The sequence below is a fragment of the Nematostella vectensis genome, chromosome 5 (assembly GCF_932526225.1).
Source record: "Nematostella vectensis chromosome 5, jaNemVect1.1, whole genome shotgun sequence".
In the NCBI taxonomy this organism is placed as follows: Eukaryota; Metazoa; Cnidaria; class Anthozoa; order Actiniaria; family Edwardsiidae; genus Nematostella; species Nematostella vectensis.
Window position 1 is genome coordinate 18,354,730 of NC_064038.1, and position 9,677 is coordinate 18,364,406.

Below are 9,677 nucleotides of genomic sequence, written 5' to 3' on the forward strand. Positions count from 1 at the left end.
AAAGTACTCACAGGACTGTTATATAAAATCTTTTTCTTACACAGTTCTGTCGTCTACGGCCATACCACTGAGAAAGCACCGGTTCTCGTCCGATCACCGTAGTTAAGCTCAGTAGGGCACGGTTAGTACTTGGATGGGTGACCGCCTGGGAATACCGTGTGCTGTAGGCATTTCCTTTTTGTTATCGAGGTACTCACAGGACTGTTATATAATAGATAGATCTTAAACAGTTCTGTCGTCTACGACCATACCACTGAGAAAGCACCGGTTCTCGTCCGATCACCGAAGTTAAGCTCAGTAGGGCGCGGTTAGTACTTGGATGGGTGACCGCCTGGGAATACCGTGTGCTGTAGGCATTTCCTTTTTGTCATCGAAGTACTCACAGGACTGTTAGATAATAGATATATCTTACACAGTTCTATCGTCTACGGCTATACCACTTAGAAAGCACTGGTTCTCGTCCGATCACCGAAGTTAAGCTCAGTAGGGCGCGGTAAGTACTTGGATGGGTGACCGCTTCGGAATACCGTGTGCTGTTGGCATTTCCTTTTTGTTATCGAGGTACTGACAGGACTGTTATATAATAGATAGATGTTACACAGTTCTATCGTTTACGGCCATATTACTGAGAAAGCACCAGTTCTCGTCCGATCACAGAATTTAAAGTCAGTAGGGCACGGTTAGTACTTGGACGGGTGACCGCCTGGGAATACCGTGTGCTGTAGGCATTTCCTTTTTGTTATCGAGGTACTCACAGGACTGTTATATAATAGATAGATCTTAAACAGTTCTATCGTCTACGGCCATACCACTGAGAAAGCACCGGTTCTCGTCCGATCACCGAAGTTAAGCTCAGTAGGGCGCGGTTAGTACTTGGATGGGTAACAGCCTGGGAATACCGTGTTCTGTAGGCATTTACTTTTTGTTTTCGAAGTACTAACAGGACTGTTATATAATAGATAGATCTTACAAAGTTCTATCGTCTACGGCCATACCACTGAAAAAGCACCGGTTCTCGTCCGATCACCGTAGTTAAGCTCAGTAGGGCGCGGTTAGTACTTGGATGGGTGACCGACTGGGAATACCGTGTGCTGTAGGCATTTCCTTTTTGTCATCGAAGTACTCACAGGACTGTTATATAATATATATTTCTTACACAGTTCTGTCGTCTACGGCCATACCACTGAGAAAGCACCGGTTCTCGTCCGATCACCGAAGTTAAGCTCAGTAGGGCGCGGTAAGTACTTGGATGGGTGACCGCTTCGGAATACCGTGTGCTGTTGGCATTTCCTTTTTGTTATCGAGGTACTGACAGGACTGTTATATAATAGATAGATGTAACACAGTTCTATCGTTTACGGCCATATTACTTAGAAAGCACCAGTTCTCGTCCGATCACAAAACTTAAAGTCAGTAGGGCACGGTAAGTACTTGGACGGGTGACCGCCTGGGAATACCGTGTGCTGTAGGCATTTCCTTTTTGTTATCGAGGTACTCACAGGACTGTTATATAATAGATAGATCTTAAACAGTTCTATCGTCTACGGCCATACCACTGAGAAAGCACCGGTTCTCGTCCGATCACCGAAGTTAAGCTCAGTAGGGCGCGGTTAGTACTTGGATGGGTGACCGCCTGGGAATACCGTGTGCTGTAGGCATTTCCTTTTTGTTATCGAGGTACTCACAGGACTGTTATATAATAGATAGATCTTAAACAGTTCTGTCGTCTACGACCATACCACTGAGAAAGCACCGGTTCTCGTCCGATCACCGAAGTTAAGCTCAGTAGGGCGCGGTTAGTACTTGGATGGGTGACCGCCTGGGAATACCGTGTGCTGTAGGCATTTCCTTTTTGTCATCGAAGTACTCACAGGACTGTTATATAATAGATAGATCTTACACAGTTCTATCGTCTACCTCCATACCACTTAGAAAGCACCGGTTCTCGTCCGATCACCGAAGTTAAGCTCATGAGGGCGCGGTAAGTACTTGGATGGGTGACCGCTTCGGAATACCGTGTGGTGTTGGCATTTCCTTTTTGTTATCGAGGTACTGACAGTGCTGTTATATAATAGATAGATGTTACACAGTTCTATCGTCTACGGCCATACCACTTAGAAAGCACCGGTTCTCGTCCGATCACCGAAGTTAAGCTCAGTAGGGCGCGGTAAGTACTTGGATGGGTGACCGCTTCGGAATACCGTGTGCTGTAGGCATTTCCTTTTTGTTACCAAAGTACTCACAGGACTGTTATATAAAATCTATTTCTTACACAGTTCTGTCGTCTACGGCCATACCACTGAGAAAGCACCGGTTCTCGTCCGATCACCGAAGTTAACCTCATTAGGGCACGGTTAGTACTTGGATGGGTGACCGCCTGAGAATACCGTGTGCTGTAGGCATTTTCTTTTTGTTATCGTGGTACTCACAGGACCGTTATATAATAGATAGATCTTACACAGTTCTATCGTCTACGGCCATACCACTGAGAAAGCACCAGTTCTCGTCTGATCACCGAAGTTAAGCTCAGTAGGGCGCGGTTAGTACTTGGATGGGTGACCGCCTGGGAATACCGTGTGCTGTAGGCATTTCCTTTTTGTCATCGAAGTACTCACAGGACTGTTATATAATATATATTTCTTACACAGTTCTGTCGTCTACGGCCATACCACTGAGAAAGCACCGGTTCTCGTCCGATCACCGAAGTTAAGCTCAGTAGGGCGCGGTTAGTACTTGGATGGGTGACCGCCTGGGAATACCGTGTGCTGTAGGCATTTCCTTTTTGTCATCGAAGTACTCACAGGACTGTTATATAATAGATAGATCTCACACAGTTCTATCGTCTACGGCCATACCACTTAGAAAGCACCGGTTCTCGTCCGATCACCGAAGTTAAGCTCAGTAGGGCGCGGTAAGTACTTGGATGGGTGACCGCTTCGGAATACCGTGTGCTGTAGACATTTCCTTTTTGTTACCAAAGTACTCACAGGACTGTTATATAAAATCTATTTCTTACACAGTTCTGTCGTCTACGGCCATACCACTGAGAAAGCACCGGTTCTCGTCCGATCACCGTAGTTAAGCTCAGTAGGGCACGGTTAGTAGTTGGATGGGTGACCGCCTGGGAATACCGTGTGCTGTAGGCATTTCCTTTTTGTTATCGAGGTACTCACAGGACTGTTATATAATAGATAGGTCTTAAACAGTTCTGTCGTCTACGACCATACCACTGAGAAAGCACAGGTTCTCGTCCGATCACCGAAGTTAAGCTCAGTAGGGCGCGGTTAGTACTTGGATGGGTGACCGCCTGGGAATACCGTGTGCTGTAGGCATTTCCTTTTTGTCATCGAAGTACTAACAGGACTGTTATATAATATATATTTCTTACACAGTTCTGTCGTCTACGGCCATAACACTGATAAAGCACCGGTTCTCGTCCGATCACCGAAGTTAAGCTCAGTAGGGCGCGGTTAGTACTTGGATGGGTGACCGCCTGGTAATACCGTGTGCTGTAGGCATTTCCTTTTTGTCATCGAAGTACTCACAGGACTGTTATATAATAGATAGATCTTACACAGTTCTATCGTCTACGGCCATACCACTTAGAAAGCACCGGTTCTCGTCCGATCACCGAAGTTAAGCTCAGTAGGGCGCGGTAAGTACTTGGATGGGTGACCGCTTCGGAATACCGTGTGCTGTAGGCATTTCCTTTTTGTTACCAAAGTACTCACAGGACTGTTATATAAAATCTATTTCTTACACAGTTCTGTCGTCTACGGCCATACCACTGAGAAAGCACCAGTTCTCGTCTGATCACCGAAGTTAAGCTCAGTAGGGCGCGGTTAGTACTTGGATGGGTGACCGCCTGGGAATACCGTGTGCTGTAGGCATTTCCTTTTTGTCATCGAAGTACTCACAGGACTGTTATATAATATATATTTCTTACACAGTTCTGTCGTCTACGGCCATACCACTGAGAAAGCACCGGTTCTCGTCCGATCACCGAAGTTAAGCTCAGTAGGGCGCGGTTAGTACTTTGATGGGTGACCGCCTGGGAATACCGTGTGCTGTAGGCATTTCCTTTTTGTCATCGAAGTACTCACAGGACTGTTATATAATAGATAGATCTCACACAGTTCTATCGTCTACGGCCATACCACTTAGAAAGCACCGGTTCTCGTCCGATCACCGAAGTTAAGCTCAGTAGGGCGCGGTTAGTACTTGGATGGGTGACCGCTTCGGAATACCGTGTGCTGTTGGCATTTCCTATTTGTTATCGAGGTACTGACAGTACTGTTATATAATAGATAGATGTTACACAGTTCTATCGTTTACGGCCATACCACTGAGAGAACACCAGTTCTCGTCCGATCACAGAACTTAAAGTCAGTAGGGCACGGTTAGTACTTGGACGGGTGACCGCCTGGGAATACCGTGTGCTGTAGGCATTTCCTTTTTGTTATCGAGGTACTCACAGGACTGTTATATAATAGATAGATCTTAAACTCTTCTAACGTCTACGGCCATACCACTGAGAAAGCACCGGTTCTCGTCCGATCACCGTAGTTAAGCTCAGTAGGGCACGGTTAGTACTTGGATAGGTGACCGCCTGGGAATACCGTGTGCTGTAGGCATTTCATTTTTGTCATCGAAGTACTCACAGGACTGTTATAAAATATATATTTCTTACACAGTTCTGTCGTCTACGGCCATACCACTGAGAAAGCACCGGTTCTCGTCCGATCACCGAAGTTAAGCTCAGTAGGGCGCGGTTAGTACTTGGATGGGTGACCGCCTGGGAATACCGTGTGCTGTAGGCATTTCCTTTTTGTCATCGAAGTACTCACAGGACTGTTATATAATAGATAGATCTTACACAGTTCTATCGTCTACGGCCATACCACTTAGAAAGCACCGGTTCTCGTCCGATCACCGAAGTTAAGCTCATTAGGGCGCGGTAAGTACTTGGATGGGTGACCGTTTCGGAATACCGTGTGCTGTAGGCATTTCCTTTTTGTTATCGAGGTACTGACAGTACTGTTATATAATAGATAGATGTTACACAGTTCTATCGTTTACGGCCATACCACTGAGAGAACACCAGTTCTCGTCCGATCACAGAACTTAAAGTCAGTAGGGCACGGTTAGTACTTGGACGGGTGACCGCCTGGGAATACCGTGTGCTGTAGGCATTTCCTTTTTGTCATCGAAGTACTCACAGGACTGTTATATAATAGATAGATGTTACACAGTTCTATCGTCTACGGCCATACCACTTAGAAAGCACCGGTTCTCGTCCGATCACCGAAGTTAAGCTCAGTAGGGCGCGGTAAGTACTTGGATGGGTGACCGCTTCGGAATACCGTGTGCTGTAGTCATTTCCTTTTTGTTACCAAAGTACTCACAGGACTGTTATATAAAATCTATTTCTTACACAGTTCTGTCGTCTACGGCCATACCACTGAGAAAGCACCGGTTCTCGTCCGATCACCGTAGTTAAGCTCAGTAGGGCACGGTTAGTACTTGGATGTGTGACCGCCTGGGAATACAGTGTGCTGTAGGCATTTCCTTTTTGTTATCGAGGTACTCACAGGACTGTTATATAATAGATAGATCTTAAACAGTTCTGTCGTCTACGACCATACCACTGAGAAAGCACCGGTTCTCGTCCGATCACCGAAGTTAAGCTCAGTAGGGCGCGGTTAGTACTTGGATGGGTGACCGCCTGGGAATACCGTGTGCTGTAGGCATTTCCTTTTTGTCATCGAAGTACTCACAGGACTGTTATATAATAGATAGATCTTACACAGTTCTATCGTCTACGGCCATACCACTTAGAAAGCACCGGTTCTCGTCCGATCACCGAAGTTAAGCTCATTAGGGCGCGGTAAGTACTTGGATGGGTGACCGCTTCGGAATACCGTGTGCTGTAGGCATTTCCTTTTTGTTATCGAGGTACTGACAGGACTGTTATATAATAGATAGATGTTACACAGTTCTATCGTCTACGGCCATACCACTTAGAAAGCACCGGTTCTCTTCCGATCACCGAAGTTAAGCTCAGTAGGGCGCGGTAAGTACTTGGATGGGTGACCGCTTCGGAATACCGTGTGCTGTAGACATTTCCTTTTTGTTACCAAAGTACTCACAGGACTGTTATATAAAATCTATTTCTTACACAGTTCTGTCGTCTACGGCCATACCACTGAGAAAGCACCGGTTCTTGTCCGATCACCGTAGTTAAGCTCAGTAGGGCACGGTTAGTACTTGGATGGGTGACCGCCTGGGAATACCGTGTGCTGTAGGCATTTCCTTTTTGTTATCGAGGTACTCACAGGACTGTTATATAATAGATAGATCTTAAACAGTTCTGTCGTCTACGACCATACCACTGAGAAAGCACCGGTTCTCGTCCGATCACCGAAGTTAAGCTCAGTAGGGCGCGGTTAGTACTTGGATGGGTGACCGCCTGGGAATACCGTGTGCTGTAGGCATTTCCTTTTTGTCATCGAAGTACTCACAGGACTGTTATATAATATATATTTCTTACACAGTTCTGTCGTCTACGGCCATACCACTGAGAAAGCACCGGTTCTCCTCCGATCACCGAAGTTAAGCTCAGTAGGGCGCGGTTAGTACTTGGATGGGTGACCGCCTGCGAATACCGTGTGCTGTAGGCATTTCCTTTTTGTCATCGAAGTACTCACAGGACTGTTATATAATAGATAGATCTTACACAGTTCTATCGTCTACGGCCATACCACTTAGAAAGCACCGGTTCTCGTCCGATCACCGAAGTTAAGCTCAGTAGGGCGCGGTAAGTACTTGGATGGGTGACCGCTTCGGAATACCGTGTGCTGTAGGCATTTCCTTTTTGTTATCGAGGTACTGACAGGACTGTTATATAATAGATAGATGTTACACAGTTCTATCGTCTACGGCCATACCACTTAGAAAGCACCGGTTCTCGTCCGATCACCGAAGTTAAGCTCAGTAGGGCGCGGTAAGTACTTGGATGGGTGACCGCTTCGGAATACCGTGTGCTGTAGACATTTCCTTTTTGTTACCAAAGTACTCACAGGACTGTTATATAAAATCTATTTCTTACACAGTTCTGTCGTCTACGGCCATACCACTGAGAAAGCACCGGTTCTCGTCCGATCACCGTAGTTAAGCTCAGTAGGGCACGGTTAGTACTTGGATGGGTGACCGCCTGGGAATACCGTGTGCTGTAGGCATTTCCTTTTTGTTATCGAGGTACTCACAGGACTGTTATATAATAGATAGATCTTAAACAGTTCTGTCGTCTACGACCATACCACTGAGAAAGCACCGGTTCTCGTCCGATCACCGAAGTTAAGCTCAGTAGGGCGCGGTTAGTACTTGGATGGGTGACTGCCTGGGAATACCGTGTGCTGTAGGCATTTCCTTTTTGTCATCGAAGTACTCACAGGACTGTTATATAATATATATTTCTTACACAGTTCTGTCGTCTACGGCCATACCACTGAGAAAGCACCGGTTCTCGTCCGATCACCGAAGTTAAGCTCAGTAGGGCGCGGTTAGTACTTGGATGGGTGACCGCCTGCGAATACCGTGTGCTGTAGGCATTTCCTTTTTGTCATCGAAGTACTCACAGGACTGTTATATAATAGATAGATCTTACACAGTTCTATCGTCTACGGCCATACCACTTAGAAAGCACCGGTTCTCGTCCGATCACCGAAGTTAAGCTCAGTAGGGCGCGGTAAGTACTTGGATGGGTGACCGCTTCGGAATACCGTGTGCTGTAGGCATTTCCTTTTTGTTATCGAGGTACTCACAGGACTGTTATATAATAGATAGATCTTAAACAGTTCTGTCGTCTACGACCATACCACTGAGAAAGCAACGGTTCTCGTCCGATCACCGAAGTTAAGCTCAGTAGGGCGCGGTTAGTACTTGGATGGGTGACCGCCTGGGAATACCGTGTGCTGTAGGCATTTCCTTTTTGTCATCGAAGTACTCACAGGACTGTTATATAATAGATAGATCTTACACAGTTCTGTCGTCTACGGCCATACCACTGAGAAAGCACCGGATCTCGTCCGATCACCGAAGTTAAGCTCAGTAGGGCGCGGTAAGTACTTGGATGGGTGACCGCTTCGGAATACCGTGTGCTGTTGGCATTTCCTTTTTGTTATCGAGGTACTGACAGTACTGTTATATAATAGATAGATGTTACACAGTTCTATCGTTTACGGCCATACCACTGAGAGAACACCAGTTCTCGTCCGATCACAGAACTTAAAGTCAGTAGGGCACTGTTAGTACTTGGACGGGTGACCGCCTGGGAATACCGTGTGCTGTAGGCATTTCCTTTTTGTTATCGAGGTACTCACAGGACTTTTATATAATAGATAGATCTTAAACTCTTCTAACGTCTACGGCCATACCACTGAGAAAGCACCGGTTCTCGTCCGATCACCGAAGTTAAGCTCAGTAGGTCGCGGTCAGTACTTGGATAGGTGACCGCCTGGGAATACCGTGTGCTGTAGGCATTTCCTTTTTGTCATCGAAGTACTCACAGGACTGTTATAAAATATATATTTCTTACACAGTTCTGTCGTCTACGGCCATACCACTGAGAAAGCACCGGTTCTCGTCCGATCACCGAAGTTAAGCTCAGTAGGGCGCGGTTAGTACTTGGATGGGTGACCGCCTGGGAATACCGTGTGCTGTAGGCATTTCCTTTTTGTCATCGAAGTACTCACAGGACTGTTATATAATAGATAGATGTTACACAGTTCTATCGTCTACGGCCATACCACTTAGAAAGCACCGGTTCTCGTCCGATCACCGAATTTAAGCTCAGTAGGGCGCGGTAAGTACTTGGATGGGTGACCGCTTCGGAATACCGTGTGCTGTAGGCATTTCCTTTTTGTTACCAAAGTACTCACAGGACTGTTATATAAAATCTATTTCTTACACAGTTCTGTCGTCTACGGCCATACCACTGAGAAAGCACCGGTTCTCGTCCGATCACCGTAGTTAACCTCATTAGGGCACGGTTAGTACTTGGATGGGTGACCGCCTGAGAATACCGTGTGCTGTAGGCATTTTCTTTTTGTTATCGTGGTACTCACAGGACCGTTATATAATAGATAGATCTTACACAGTTCTATCGTCTACGGCCATACCACTGAGAAAGCACCAGTTCTCGTCTGATCACCGAAGTTAAGCTCAGTAGGGCGCGGTTAGTACTTGGATGGGTGACCGCCTGGGAATACCGTGTGCTGTAGGCATTTCCTTTTTGTCATCGAAGTACTCACAGGACTGTTATATAATATATATTTCTTACACAGTTCTGTCGTCTACGGCCATACCACTGAGAAAGCACCGGTTCTCGTCCGATCACCGAAGTTAAGCTCAGTAGGGCGCGGTTAGTACTTGGATGGGTGACCGCCTGGGAATACCGTGTGCTGTAGGCATTTCCTTTTTGTCATCGAAGTACTCACAGGACTGTTATATAATAGATAGATCTCACACAGTTCTATCGTCTACGGCCATACCACTTAGAAAGCACCGGTTCTCGTCCGATCACCGAAGTTAAGCTCAGTAGGGCGCGGTAAGTACTTGGATGGGTGACCGCTTCGGAATACCGTGTGCTGTAGACATTTCCTTTTTGTTACCAAAGT

The 9,677-nt window shown here is 46.4% G+C and overlaps 46 non-coding genes and 6 pseudogenes across 46 annotated transcripts; all 52 read left to right on the top strand.

Annotated features, from left to right (window-relative positions):
* The first annotated feature begins 51 nt into the window (after window positions 1-51).
* LOC125563304 lies at window positions 52-170 on the top strand. The gene has a single exon (XR_007308323.1). It is a non-coding gene; the product is annotated as a 5S ribosomal RNA (ribosomal RNA).
* A 67-nt stretch (window positions 171-237) lies between these two features.
* On the top strand, window positions 238-356 carry LOC125563813. Its single transcript, XR_007308832.1, has one exon. It is a non-coding gene; the product is annotated as a 5S ribosomal RNA (ribosomal RNA).
* A 67-nt stretch (window positions 357-423) lies between these two features.
* LOC125566381 lies at window positions 424-542 on the top strand. Its single transcript, XR_007311388.1, has one exon. It is a non-coding gene; the product is annotated as a 5S ribosomal RNA (ribosomal RNA).
* A 67-nt stretch (window positions 543-609) lies between these two features.
* Window positions 610-728, top strand: LOC125566905 (annotated as a pseudogene).
* A 67-nt stretch (window positions 729-795) lies between these two features.
* On the top strand, window positions 796-914 carry LOC125566064. The gene has a single exon (XR_007311070.1). It is a non-coding gene; the product is annotated as a 5S ribosomal RNA (ribosomal RNA).
* A 67-nt stretch (window positions 915-981) lies between these two features.
* Window positions 982-1,100, top strand: LOC125564957. Its single transcript, XR_007309975.1, has one exon. It is a non-coding gene; the product is annotated as a 5S ribosomal RNA (ribosomal RNA).
* A 67-nt stretch (window positions 1,101-1,167) lies between these two features.
* Window positions 1,168-1,286, top strand: LOC125565030. Its single transcript, XR_007310048.1, has one exon. It is a non-coding gene; the product is annotated as a 5S ribosomal RNA (ribosomal RNA).
* A 67-nt stretch (window positions 1,287-1,353) lies between these two features.
* On the top strand, window positions 1,354-1,472 carry LOC125567097 (annotated as a pseudogene).
* A 67-nt stretch (window positions 1,473-1,539) lies between these two features.
* LOC125564278 lies at window positions 1,540-1,658 on the top strand. The gene has a single exon (XR_007309298.1). It is a non-coding gene; the product is annotated as a 5S ribosomal RNA (ribosomal RNA).
* A 67-nt stretch (window positions 1,659-1,725) lies between these two features.
* Window positions 1,726-1,844, top strand: LOC125563814. Its single transcript, XR_007308833.1, has one exon. It is a non-coding gene; the product is annotated as a 5S ribosomal RNA (ribosomal RNA).
* Window positions 1,845-1,911: 67 nt separating this feature from the next.
* LOC125567013 lies at window positions 1,912-2,030 on the top strand (annotated as a pseudogene).
* Window positions 2,031-2,097: 67 nt separating this feature from the next.
* Window positions 2,098-2,216, top strand: LOC125565446. Its single transcript, XR_007310460.1, has one exon. It is a non-coding gene; the product is annotated as a 5S ribosomal RNA (ribosomal RNA).
* Window positions 2,217-2,283: 67 nt separating this feature from the next.
* LOC125564975 lies at window positions 2,284-2,402 on the top strand. Its single transcript, XR_007309993.1, has one exon. It is a non-coding gene; the product is annotated as a 5S ribosomal RNA (ribosomal RNA).
* Window positions 2,403-2,469: 67 nt separating this feature from the next.
* LOC125563982 lies at window positions 2,470-2,588 on the top strand. The gene has a single exon (XR_007309001.1). It is a non-coding gene; the product is annotated as a 5S ribosomal RNA (ribosomal RNA).
* A 67-nt stretch (window positions 2,589-2,655) lies between these two features.
* Window positions 2,656-2,774, top strand: LOC125564291. Its single transcript, XR_007309311.1, has one exon. It is a non-coding gene; the product is annotated as a 5S ribosomal RNA (ribosomal RNA).
* Window positions 2,775-2,841: 67 nt separating this feature from the next.
* LOC125565111 lies at window positions 2,842-2,960 on the top strand. Its single transcript, XR_007310128.1, has one exon. It is a non-coding gene; the product is annotated as a 5S ribosomal RNA (ribosomal RNA).
* Window positions 2,961-3,027: 67 nt separating this feature from the next.
* LOC125564160 lies at window positions 3,028-3,146 on the top strand. The gene has a single exon (XR_007309180.1). It is a non-coding gene; the product is annotated as a 5S ribosomal RNA (ribosomal RNA).
* A 67-nt stretch (window positions 3,147-3,213) lies between these two features.
* Window positions 3,214-3,332, top strand: LOC125564934. The gene has a single exon (XR_007309952.1). It is a non-coding gene; the product is annotated as a 5S ribosomal RNA (ribosomal RNA).
* A 67-nt stretch (window positions 3,333-3,399) lies between these two features.
* Window positions 3,400-3,518, top strand: LOC125566060. Its single transcript, XR_007311067.1, has one exon. It is a non-coding gene; the product is annotated as a 5S ribosomal RNA (ribosomal RNA).
* A 67-nt stretch (window positions 3,519-3,585) lies between these two features.
* LOC125565447 lies at window positions 3,586-3,704 on the top strand. The gene has a single exon (XR_007310461.1). It is a non-coding gene; the product is annotated as a 5S ribosomal RNA (ribosomal RNA).
* Window positions 3,705-3,771: 67 nt separating this feature from the next.
* Window positions 3,772-3,890, top strand: LOC125563983. The gene has a single exon (XR_007309002.1). It is a non-coding gene; the product is annotated as a 5S ribosomal RNA (ribosomal RNA).
* Window positions 3,891-3,957: 67 nt separating this feature from the next.
* On the top strand, window positions 3,958-4,076 carry LOC125563230. Its single transcript, XR_007308249.1, has one exon. It is a non-coding gene; the product is annotated as a 5S ribosomal RNA (ribosomal RNA).
* A 67-nt stretch (window positions 4,077-4,143) lies between these two features.
* Window positions 4,144-4,262, top strand: LOC125565853. The gene has a single exon (XR_007310862.1). It is a non-coding gene; the product is annotated as a 5S ribosomal RNA (ribosomal RNA).
* Window positions 4,263-4,329: 67 nt separating this feature from the next.
* LOC125566795 lies at window positions 4,330-4,448 on the top strand (annotated as a pseudogene).
* Window positions 4,449-4,515: 67 nt separating this feature from the next.
* Window positions 4,516-4,634, top strand: LOC125564313. Its single transcript, XR_007309331.1, has one exon. It is a non-coding gene; the product is annotated as a 5S ribosomal RNA (ribosomal RNA).
* A 67-nt stretch (window positions 4,635-4,701) lies between these two features.
* LOC125564304 lies at window positions 4,702-4,820 on the top strand. The gene has a single exon (XR_007309322.1). It is a non-coding gene; the product is annotated as a 5S ribosomal RNA (ribosomal RNA).
* Window positions 4,821-4,887: 67 nt separating this feature from the next.
* On the top strand, window positions 4,888-5,006 carry LOC125566297. The gene has a single exon (XR_007311304.1). It is a non-coding gene; the product is annotated as a 5S ribosomal RNA (ribosomal RNA).
* Window positions 5,007-5,073: 67 nt separating this feature from the next.
* LOC125566796 lies at window positions 5,074-5,192 on the top strand (annotated as a pseudogene).
* Window positions 5,193-5,259: 67 nt separating this feature from the next.
* LOC125565778 lies at window positions 5,260-5,378 on the top strand. Its single transcript, XR_007310789.1, has one exon. It is a non-coding gene; the product is annotated as a 5S ribosomal RNA (ribosomal RNA).
* Window positions 5,379-5,445: 67 nt separating this feature from the next.
* Window positions 5,446-5,564, top strand: LOC125566013. Its single transcript, XR_007311021.1, has one exon. It is a non-coding gene; the product is annotated as a 5S ribosomal RNA (ribosomal RNA).
* A 67-nt stretch (window positions 5,565-5,631) lies between these two features.
* LOC125563815 lies at window positions 5,632-5,750 on the top strand. The gene has a single exon (XR_007308834.1). It is a non-coding gene; the product is annotated as a 5S ribosomal RNA (ribosomal RNA).
* A 67-nt stretch (window positions 5,751-5,817) lies between these two features.
* LOC125566175 lies at window positions 5,818-5,936 on the top strand. Its single transcript, XR_007311182.1, has one exon. It is a non-coding gene; the product is annotated as a 5S ribosomal RNA (ribosomal RNA).
* A 67-nt stretch (window positions 5,937-6,003) lies between these two features.
* On the top strand, window positions 6,004-6,122 carry LOC125565736. The gene has a single exon (XR_007310747.1). It is a non-coding gene; the product is annotated as a 5S ribosomal RNA (ribosomal RNA).
* Window positions 6,123-6,189: 67 nt separating this feature from the next.
* On the top strand, window positions 6,190-6,308 carry LOC125564318. The gene has a single exon (XR_007309337.1). It is a non-coding gene; the product is annotated as a 5S ribosomal RNA (ribosomal RNA).
* Window positions 6,309-6,375: 67 nt separating this feature from the next.
* LOC125563816 lies at window positions 6,376-6,494 on the top strand. The gene has a single exon (XR_007308835.1). It is a non-coding gene; the product is annotated as a 5S ribosomal RNA (ribosomal RNA).
* A 67-nt stretch (window positions 6,495-6,561) lies between these two features.
* On the top strand, window positions 6,562-6,680 carry LOC125564202. The gene has a single exon (XR_007309222.1). It is a non-coding gene; the product is annotated as a 5S ribosomal RNA (ribosomal RNA).
* A 67-nt stretch (window positions 6,681-6,747) lies between these two features.
* LOC125565448 lies at window positions 6,748-6,866 on the top strand. Its single transcript, XR_007310462.1, has one exon. It is a non-coding gene; the product is annotated as a 5S ribosomal RNA (ribosomal RNA).
* Window positions 6,867-6,933: 67 nt separating this feature from the next.
* LOC125565112 lies at window positions 6,934-7,052 on the top strand. Its single transcript, XR_007310129.1, has one exon. It is a non-coding gene; the product is annotated as a 5S ribosomal RNA (ribosomal RNA).
* A 67-nt stretch (window positions 7,053-7,119) lies between these two features.
* Window positions 7,120-7,238, top strand: LOC125563305. Its single transcript, XR_007308324.1, has one exon. It is a non-coding gene; the product is annotated as a 5S ribosomal RNA (ribosomal RNA).
* A 67-nt stretch (window positions 7,239-7,305) lies between these two features.
* Window positions 7,306-7,424, top strand: LOC125564754. Its single transcript, XR_007309774.1, has one exon. It is a non-coding gene; the product is annotated as a 5S ribosomal RNA (ribosomal RNA).
* A 67-nt stretch (window positions 7,425-7,491) lies between these two features.
* Window positions 7,492-7,610, top strand: LOC125563573. Its single transcript, XR_007308592.1, has one exon. It is a non-coding gene; the product is annotated as a 5S ribosomal RNA (ribosomal RNA).
* Window positions 7,611-7,677: 67 nt separating this feature from the next.
* LOC125565449 lies at window positions 7,678-7,796 on the top strand. The gene has a single exon (XR_007310463.1). It is a non-coding gene; the product is annotated as a 5S ribosomal RNA (ribosomal RNA).
* A 67-nt stretch (window positions 7,797-7,863) lies between these two features.
* LOC125564921 lies at window positions 7,864-7,982 on the top strand. Its single transcript, XR_007309939.1, has one exon. It is a non-coding gene; the product is annotated as a 5S ribosomal RNA (ribosomal RNA).
* Window positions 7,983-8,049: 67 nt separating this feature from the next.
* Window positions 8,050-8,168, top strand: LOC125566010. Its single transcript, XR_007311018.1, has one exon. It is a non-coding gene; the product is annotated as a 5S ribosomal RNA (ribosomal RNA).
* A 67-nt stretch (window positions 8,169-8,235) lies between these two features.
* On the top strand, window positions 8,236-8,354 carry LOC125567040 (annotated as a pseudogene).
* A 67-nt stretch (window positions 8,355-8,421) lies between these two features.
* LOC125565697 lies at window positions 8,422-8,540 on the top strand. Its single transcript, XR_007310708.1, has one exon. It is a non-coding gene; the product is annotated as a 5S ribosomal RNA (ribosomal RNA).
* A 67-nt stretch (window positions 8,541-8,607) lies between these two features.
* Window positions 8,608-8,726, top strand: LOC125564315. The gene has a single exon (XR_007309334.1). It is a non-coding gene; the product is annotated as a 5S ribosomal RNA (ribosomal RNA).
* Window positions 8,727-8,793: 67 nt separating this feature from the next.
* Window positions 8,794-8,912, top strand: LOC125566243. Its single transcript, XR_007311250.1, has one exon. It is a non-coding gene; the product is annotated as a 5S ribosomal RNA (ribosomal RNA).
* A 67-nt stretch (window positions 8,913-8,979) lies between these two features.
* LOC125565725 lies at window positions 8,980-9,098 on the top strand. The gene has a single exon (XR_007310736.1). It is a non-coding gene; the product is annotated as a 5S ribosomal RNA (ribosomal RNA).
* A 67-nt stretch (window positions 9,099-9,165) lies between these two features.
* On the top strand, window positions 9,166-9,284 carry LOC125563984. Its single transcript, XR_007309003.1, has one exon. It is a non-coding gene; the product is annotated as a 5S ribosomal RNA (ribosomal RNA).
* A 67-nt stretch (window positions 9,285-9,351) lies between these two features.
* Window positions 9,352-9,470, top strand: LOC125564327. The gene has a single exon (XR_007309346.1). It is a non-coding gene; the product is annotated as a 5S ribosomal RNA (ribosomal RNA).
* Window positions 9,471-9,537: 67 nt separating this feature from the next.
* LOC125565113 lies at window positions 9,538-9,656 on the top strand. The gene has a single exon (XR_007310130.1). It is a non-coding gene; the product is annotated as a 5S ribosomal RNA (ribosomal RNA).
* The last annotated feature ends 21 nt before the right edge of the window (window positions 9,657-9,677 follow it).